Source organism: Phasianus colchicus, unplaced genomic scaffold (genome assembly GCF_987193195.1).
Source record: "Phasianus colchicus unplaced genomic scaffold, bPhaCol1.hap1.1 HAP1_SCAFFOLD_57, whole genome shotgun sequence".
Taxonomy (NCBI): domain Eukaryota; kingdom Metazoa; phylum Chordata; class Aves; order Galliformes; family Phasianidae; genus Phasianus; species Phasianus colchicus.
Genome location: NW_028325234.1, coordinates 125001 through 132500, shown reverse-complemented (window position 1 = coordinate 132500; position 7500 = coordinate 125001).

Below are 7500 nucleotides of genomic sequence, written 5' to 3'. Positions count from 1 at the left end.
GCAGCGACCCCTGGGCGGCTGCGCCGCGCCAGGCAGCCGCGCGGAGCCGGGTAGACGTGGCCGCCTCTGCCGGGCCGGCGCCGCAGCGACCCCAGGCCGGCCACGCCTCGCCATGCAGCCTCGCGGAGCCGGGTAGACGTGGCCACCGCTGCCGGGGCGGCGCCGCAGCGACCCCTGGGCGGCTGCGCCGCGCCAGGCAGCCGCGCGGAGCCGGGTAGACGTGGCCGCCGATGCCGGAACGGCGCCGCAGCGACCCCAGGCCGGCTACGCCGCGCCATGCAGCCTCGCGGAGCCGGGTAGACGTGGCCGCCGCTGCCGGGCCGGCGCCGCAGCGACCCCAGGCCGCTTGAGCCGCGCCATGCAGCCGCGCGGAGCCGGGTTAGACTCGTCCGCCGATGCCGGAACTGCGCCGCAGCGACCCCAGGACGGACGGCTGCAGTCGCGCAATGAAGCTTCGCGGAGCCGGGTAGACGTGGCCGCAGCTGCCGGGACGGCTCCGCGGCGAAGCCGGGCCGGCTGCGCCGCTCCAGGCAGCCGCGCGGAGCCGGGCTGACGTGGCCGCGGCTACCGGGCCGCCGCTGCGACCCCAGTCGTCTGCGGGAGGCCAGGCAGCCTCCCGGAGCCGGGTAGACGTGGCCGCCGCTGCCGGAACGGCGCCGCAGCGACCCCATGCCGGCTACGCCTCGCCATGCAGCCTCGCGGAGCCGGGTAGATGTGGCCGCCGCTGCCGGGCCGGCGCCGCAGCGACCCCTGGGCGGCTGCGCCGCGCCAGGCAGCAGTGCGGAGCCGGGTAGACGTGGCCGCCGATGCCGGAACGGCGCCGCAGCGACCCCAGGCCGGCTACGCCTCGCCATGCAGCCTCGCGGAGCCGGGTAGACGTGGCCGCCGCTGCCGGGCCGGCTCCGCAGCGACCTCTTCCCGCTGCGGGAGACCAAGGAAACCGCGCGGAGCCGGGTAGACGTGGCCGCCGCTGCCGAAAAGGCGCCGCAGCGACACCAGGCTGGTTGAGCCGCGCCAGGCAGCCGCGCGGAGCCGGGTAGACGTGGCCGCTGCTGCCGGAACGGCGCCGCAGCGACCCCAGGCCGGCTACGCCGCGCCGTGCAGCCGCGCGGAGCCGGGTAGACGTGGCCGCCGCTGCCGGGCCGGCGCCGCAGCGACCCCAGGCCGGTTGAGCCGCGCCAGGCAGCCGCGCGGAGCCGGGTAGACTCGTCCGCCGATGCCGTAACGGCGCCGCAGCGACCCCAGGACGGCTGCAGTCGCGCCATGCAGCTTCGCGGAGTCGGGCTGACGTGGCCGCCGCCGCCGGGCCGCCGCCGCAGCGACCCCAGGCCGTCTGCGGGAGACCAGGCAACCGCGCGGAGCCGGGTAGACGTGGCCGCCGCTGCCGGAACGGCGCCGCAGCGACCCCAGGCCGGTTGAGCCGCGCCGTACAGCTTCGCGGAGCCGGGTAGACGTGGCCGCCGCAGCCGGGGCGGCGCCGCAGCGACCCCAGGCCGGCTACGCCGCGCCATGCAGCCTCGCGGAGCCGGGTAGACGTGGCCGCCGCTGCCGGGCCGGCGCCGCAGCGACCCCTGGGCGGCTGCGCCGCGCCAGGCAGCCGCGCGGAGCCGGGTAGACGTGGCCGCCGATGCCGGAACGGCGCCGCAGCGACCCCAGGCCGGCTACGCCGCGCCATGCAGCCTCGCGGAGCCGGGTTAGACTCGTCCGCCGATGCCGGGACTGCGCCGCAGCGACCCCAGGACGGCTGCAGTCGCGCAATGAAGCTTCGCGGAGCCGGGTAGACGTGGCCGCCGCTGCCGGGACGGCTCCGTAGCGACCTCTGGCCCGCTGCGGGAGACCAGGCAACCGCGCGGAGCCGGGTAGACGTGGCCGCCGCAGCCGGGACGGCGCCGCAGCGACCCCTGGGCGGCTGCGCCGCGCCAGGCAGCCGCGCGGAGCCGGGTAGACGTGGCCGCCTCTGCCGGGCCGGCGCCGCAGCGACCCCAGGCCGGCCACGCCTCGCCATGCAGCCTCGCGGAGCCGGGTAGACGTGGCCGCCGCTGCCGGGCCGGCGCCGCAGCGACCCCAGGCCGGTTGAGCCGCGCCAGGCAGCCGCGCGGAGCCGGGTAGACTCGTCCGCCGATGCCGGGCCGGCGCCGCAGCGACCCCAGGCCGTCTGCGGGAGACCAGGCAACCGCGCGGAGCCGGGTAGACGTGGCCGCAGCTCCCGGAACGGCGCCGCAGCGACCCCAGGCCGGTTGAGCCGCGCCATGCAGCTTCGCGGAGCCGGGTAGACGTGGCCGCCGCCGCCGGGCCGGCGCCGCAGCGACCCCAGGCCGGTTGAGCCGCGCCAGGCAGCCGCGCGGAGCCGGGTAGACGTGGCCGCCGCTGCCGGGCCGGCGCCGCAGCGACCCCAGGCCGGTTGAGCCGCGCCATGCAGCCTCGCGGAGCCGGGTAGACGTGGCCGCCGATGCCGGAACGGCGCCGCAGCGACCCCAGGCCGGCTACGCCGCGCCATGCAGCTTCGCGGAGCCGGGTAGACGTGGCCGCGGCTGCCGGGCCGCCGCCGCAGCGACCCCAGGCCGGTTGAGCCGCGCCATGCAGCCGCGCGGAGCCGGGTAGACTTGTCCGCCGATGCCGGAACTGCGCCCCAGCGACCCCAGGACGGCTGCAGTCGCGAAATGCAGCTTCGCGGAGCCGGGTAGACGTGGCCGCCGCTGCCGGGACGGCTCCGCAGCGACGCCGGGCCCGCTGCGCCGCACAAGGAAGCCGCGCGGAGTCGGGCTGACGTGGCCGCGGCTGCTGGGCCGGCGCCGCAGCGACCCCAGGCCGTCTGCGGGAGGCCAGGCAGCCTCCCGGAGCCGGGTAGACGTGGCCGCCGCTGCCGGGACGGCTCCGTAGCGACCTCTGGCCCGCTGCGGGAGACCAGGCAACCGCGCGGAGCCGGGTAGACGTGGCCGCCGCAGCCGGGACGGCGCCGCAGCGACCCCTGGGCGGCTGCGCCGCGCCAGGCAGCCGCGCGGAGCCGGGTAGACGTGGCCGCCTCTGCCGGGCCGGCGCCGCAGCGACCCCAGGCCGGCCACGCCTCGCCATGCAGCCTCGCGGAGCCGGGTAGACGTGGCCACCGCTGCCGGCCCGGCGCCTCAGCGACCCCTGGGCGGCCGCGCCGGGCCAGGCAGCCGCGCGGAGCCGGCTAGACGTGGCCGCCGCAGCCGGGCCGGCGCCGCAGCGACCCCTGGGCGGCTGCGCCGCGCCAGGCAGCCGCGCGGAGCCGGGTAGACGTGGCCGCCGATGCCGGAACGGCGCCGCAGCGACCCCAGGCCGGCCACGCCTCGCCATGCAGCCTCGCGGAGCCGGGTAGACGTGGCCGCCGCTGCCGGGCCGGCGCCGCAGCGACCCCTGGGCGGCTGCAGCCGCGCCATGCAGCCTCGCGGAGCCGGGTAGACGTGGCCGCCGCTGCAGGAACGGCGCCGCAGCGACCCCAGGCCGGCTACGCCTCGCCATGCAGCCTCGCGGAGCCGGGTAGACGTGGCCGCCGCGGCCGGGCCGGCTCCGCAGCGACCTCTGGCCCGCTGCGGGAGACCAGGCAACCGCGCGGAGCCGGGCTGACGTGGCCGCCGCTGCCTGGCCGGCGCCGCAGCGACCTCCGGCCGTCCGTTTTTGCCGACCTCTCCTTGCCGCTGCGGACCGGCGGAGCCGCGCCGAGCCGTATAGACCGCGCGCAGTCCGGCCGCCGCCGCGGCAGCGACCGGGTTGTTCGGCGCTCGCCTGGGCCTTGCCGTCTTTCCGTCGTACCCGAGCCGCCGCCGCCGCCGCCGCCGCCTCCGCCTCGGTTCGACCGAGTCGGTCGCTCCCGGGCCGGCCCGTTCCTGGCGTACTCGGGCTCCGCGTGTCGGCGGCTGGCGCGGCCGGCCGCCCCCGCTCTGAGGGGCGTCCGGCCGCGTTCGGCGCGGTTCGGTGCGGGGTCCGCATTGCGGCCGCCGCGGCTCGGGGTCCGGCGGAGGCCCCTTCTCGTTCGTCTCGCGTGCGTTTGTTTGTCTGTCCGTTCGTTTGTTTATTTTACCGGCGCGTGTTTGCGTGCGCGTTCGCTCGTTTGACACTTTTCGTTTGATTCCCTTTTCGCTCGGTGGCCCGGTAGCTCTTCGCGCCGGGTGTTCGGAGTCGGGTATTTCTAACCCGATCCGCCCGCGGCTTGCGGGGTGGGGGTGGTGATGGTGTGTGTTTGTGTTTTGGGCGGGGAGGGCGCTTTTCCCGCTCGCCGCTATGTCCCCCGCTTCCTCCCCCCACTCCCCACCCCCGCCCCCCCCGCCCCACTCCCCCTCTGCGGAAGCGCGCAGGCGCCGGCGGGTCCCCGCCCGCGCGTAGCGGGGCGGGCGGGAAACGTCCGGCGGGCTCGCGACGGGATCGGCCGCTCGTGTCAGCGCGGGGAGGAAAAGAAATGGCGGGAAGACGGCGGCAGAGGTAGGCCGGCGGGGAACGGCCTCGTCCGTCCCGGGGGTGGGTGTGTGCGTTCGTCTGGGATTCGTTCCTTCGACTCATCCGGACGCCGGGCTCGCCCTGAGCCCCTCTCCCGGGCGGCGGGCGTGCCCGTTCCCTCACCCACCCACCCCGGCCCGGCCACCCCCCCCCCCCCCCCTTTCCCCCCAGAGAAAAAAAAGAAAAAATAGAAAGAAACGGAAAGAAAGCGCGTGGCGGGCTGGGGGTGGGTCCTCGGCCGGTTTCGGGGGGGGGGGGGGGGGGGGGGCGGGAGTTTGCGGGGACCGGTCGAAGCCATCGGGCCTGGCCCGCCGGAGGGAAGCGAGAGAGAAAAATTAAAAAAAAAAAAAAAAAGGAGGGTGGCGGGGGGGGGGGGGGGGGGAACCGAGGAGGGGGAGGGGGAGGAGGAGGGCGGAGTGGGAGGTGGTGGTGGTGGTGGGTAGGGGGGTGTGGGGGGGTGCGGGTGAGGTAGGGAGCTTAAAAAAGTAAAAAATGAAATTAAAAAGAAAAAAAAAAAGGAGGCGGGAACGGCGAACAAACCCGGTCCGATCGGGCAGGGTGGGAGTCGGGTGGGTGGAGGGGGACGGGCACGGGCAGCGGCAAAAGAAAGGAAAGGCGGGAAGAAGAAATAACGGAAAACCCAAATCCCGCAGCTCTCTCGGCCAACGTCCCCCAAGAAGAAGGAAGGAAGGAACGGACGACCACCGAGCAAACGAGCGCTCGCACGGACGTCGGATGGACGTCTTCGAGAAGAAAGTAAGAGGGGCCGGGGGGCCGGGGGAGGGGACTAGGGTGGGAAAGAAAAGAGAGAAAGAAAGAAAGAGGTGGGGGGGGGGGGGGGGGGGGGGGGGCGGGAGAAAGAGAGAAAGAGAGAGAGAAAGAAGAATACGTCTACAGGTGCTGCAGAAAAGCGGGCCAGTCGGGCGGGGCACGTCCGGGAGAGGGCGGGTTAGGGCTAGGGTGTAGGCGGGCGAGGTTAGGGTAAGGGTCAGGTTTAGGCTTTGCGCGCTGGGAAGTTCAGGTGGCCGGCCGCGAGATCTACCCGTAAGCCCGTCGCGACCCCCTTCTTCCCAACGGAAGGGCGCGCCGGGCCGGGCCGGGCCTACTCAAACGCACGCGCGCGGGAGCGGGCGAGCGAGCAAGCGAGCAAGCAAGCAAATGGACGGGGAGACAGGCAGACGGATGGGTAGATAGATAAATATATGAATTAAGCCAATAACTAAAGAAAGAAACGGAAAAAAGTTCAAAAAAAATCAGAAAAACATACAAAAATTAAGAAGCTTCTGAAAAATCGAAAACAGAAAAGCAGGAACACGGAGGGGGAAAAAAAGAAAAGAAAAGAAAAAGAAAAAGAAAAGAAAAAGAAAGAAAGAAAGAAAGAAAGAAAGAAAGAAAGAAAGAAAGAAAGAAAGAAAGAAAGAAAAAGGAGGGGGGGGGGGGGGGGCTCAGGCGGGCAGCCGCCAGCACGCACGCAAGCGAAAAGGTACGTAGGAAAATATTTTAATGGAATGAATAAATAAGGAGGAAAATTAAAAAAGAAAAAAAAAAAGAACTAAAAAAAAAGTTAGAAAAAGAGAAGCTGAAACGTTTGAAGCTAAACAAGACAACATAAAAACACAGGAAAAAATTAAATTAAAATTAAAAAAAAAAAAATCACGCACGCACGGGCGAGCGAGCGAGTGAGCGAGCGAGCAAGCCAAGCAATAAATAAACAAACAAATGGAAAAATATTGGGGGGGAATCGGAGAAACATCATATATAAATGGAAAAGTTTTAAAAAAGCTGAAAACGGCAGAAGTCTAAACGGAAAGAACCATAGGTAAAGAAAAATCACGTTGAGGCGAGTCCGGGCGGTGGGGGCCGAGGGGTGTTGGGTGGGGGGGGGGGGGGGGACGACGACGGGGCACGGGACGGACGTTAAGAGGAGGGGGGGGGGGGGGGGGGAATGCAGCGGCGGCTGTGGCGGCATACCGCCACCCCGTCACGACCGCCCGCGCCTCGGCGTGGGCCCGCCATCCCGAGCCGGGCCTACAAATAGGAAAACAAAAGATAAAATGAAATGAAAAGATCAGAACAACGAGGAAAGTCAAGGAACATTTAAAAAGGAAAAAAAAAAAACGAAATTAAAAATCGCATCTGCCTGGGAGAGGGAGGGTCAGGGGTCAAGGCTGGGGCCGGGGGCGGGGGGAGGGGGGGGGGTGCGTGTGCAGGGCGGGCGGGGGCAAGGAAGGCCTCAGGCGCCGGCCGCCGGCTCTACCCGCATCCCCGTCGCGACCTCCCGCGCCTCGCGAGGGCCTGCCGGGCCGGGCCGGGCCGGGCCTACGCACGCACGCGAGAGAGAGAGAGAGAGAGAGAGAGAGCCGACAAATCAATAAACAGAGAAATAAACAACTAGACAGAGGTTCAAAAAGCATTGGGAAAACGTACGCCCGCAAGCGAGGAAGCAAACAAACGAGCGAGCGAGCGAGCAAGCAGACAGGTACGTAGAAAAATATTTTTGATATTTTGAACGATGAGATGGGAAAGCTAAAAGAAATAAACATAAAAAAAGATTTCAAAAAATAGAAAAACAGAAGCTGAAACGTTCGAAGTTAAACGAGACGGAACAGAAGATAGAAAAGAAAGAAAGAAAACATAAAAACAAAGGAAAAAAATAAAAATGAAAAACGCAGCAAAAAAAAAGTAAAAATCACGCGCGCACGCTCGCTCGCACGCACGCACGTACGCACACGCGAGCCCACCAATAAATAAAGAAATGGAAAAATTAAAAAAAAATAAAAATAAAAATAAAAAAACTGGAAAACCATACGTAAATGGAGAAGTTTGTAAAAAGCTGAACAAAGCAAAAAAAAAAAGGTAGGTAAAGATAAATCGTGCGAGGCGAGTCCGGGGCGGGGGGTGGGGGGGGGAGAGGGGGAGGGGGGGGAGGGGGGGCGAGGGGGTACGAGGGTTAAGCTCGGGGTGGGGCGCAGGGGCTGGGGGGGTGGGGCGGGAGGAGGAGGAGGAGGAGGAGGAGGAGGAGGAGGGGGAGGCGGCTGTGCCGGC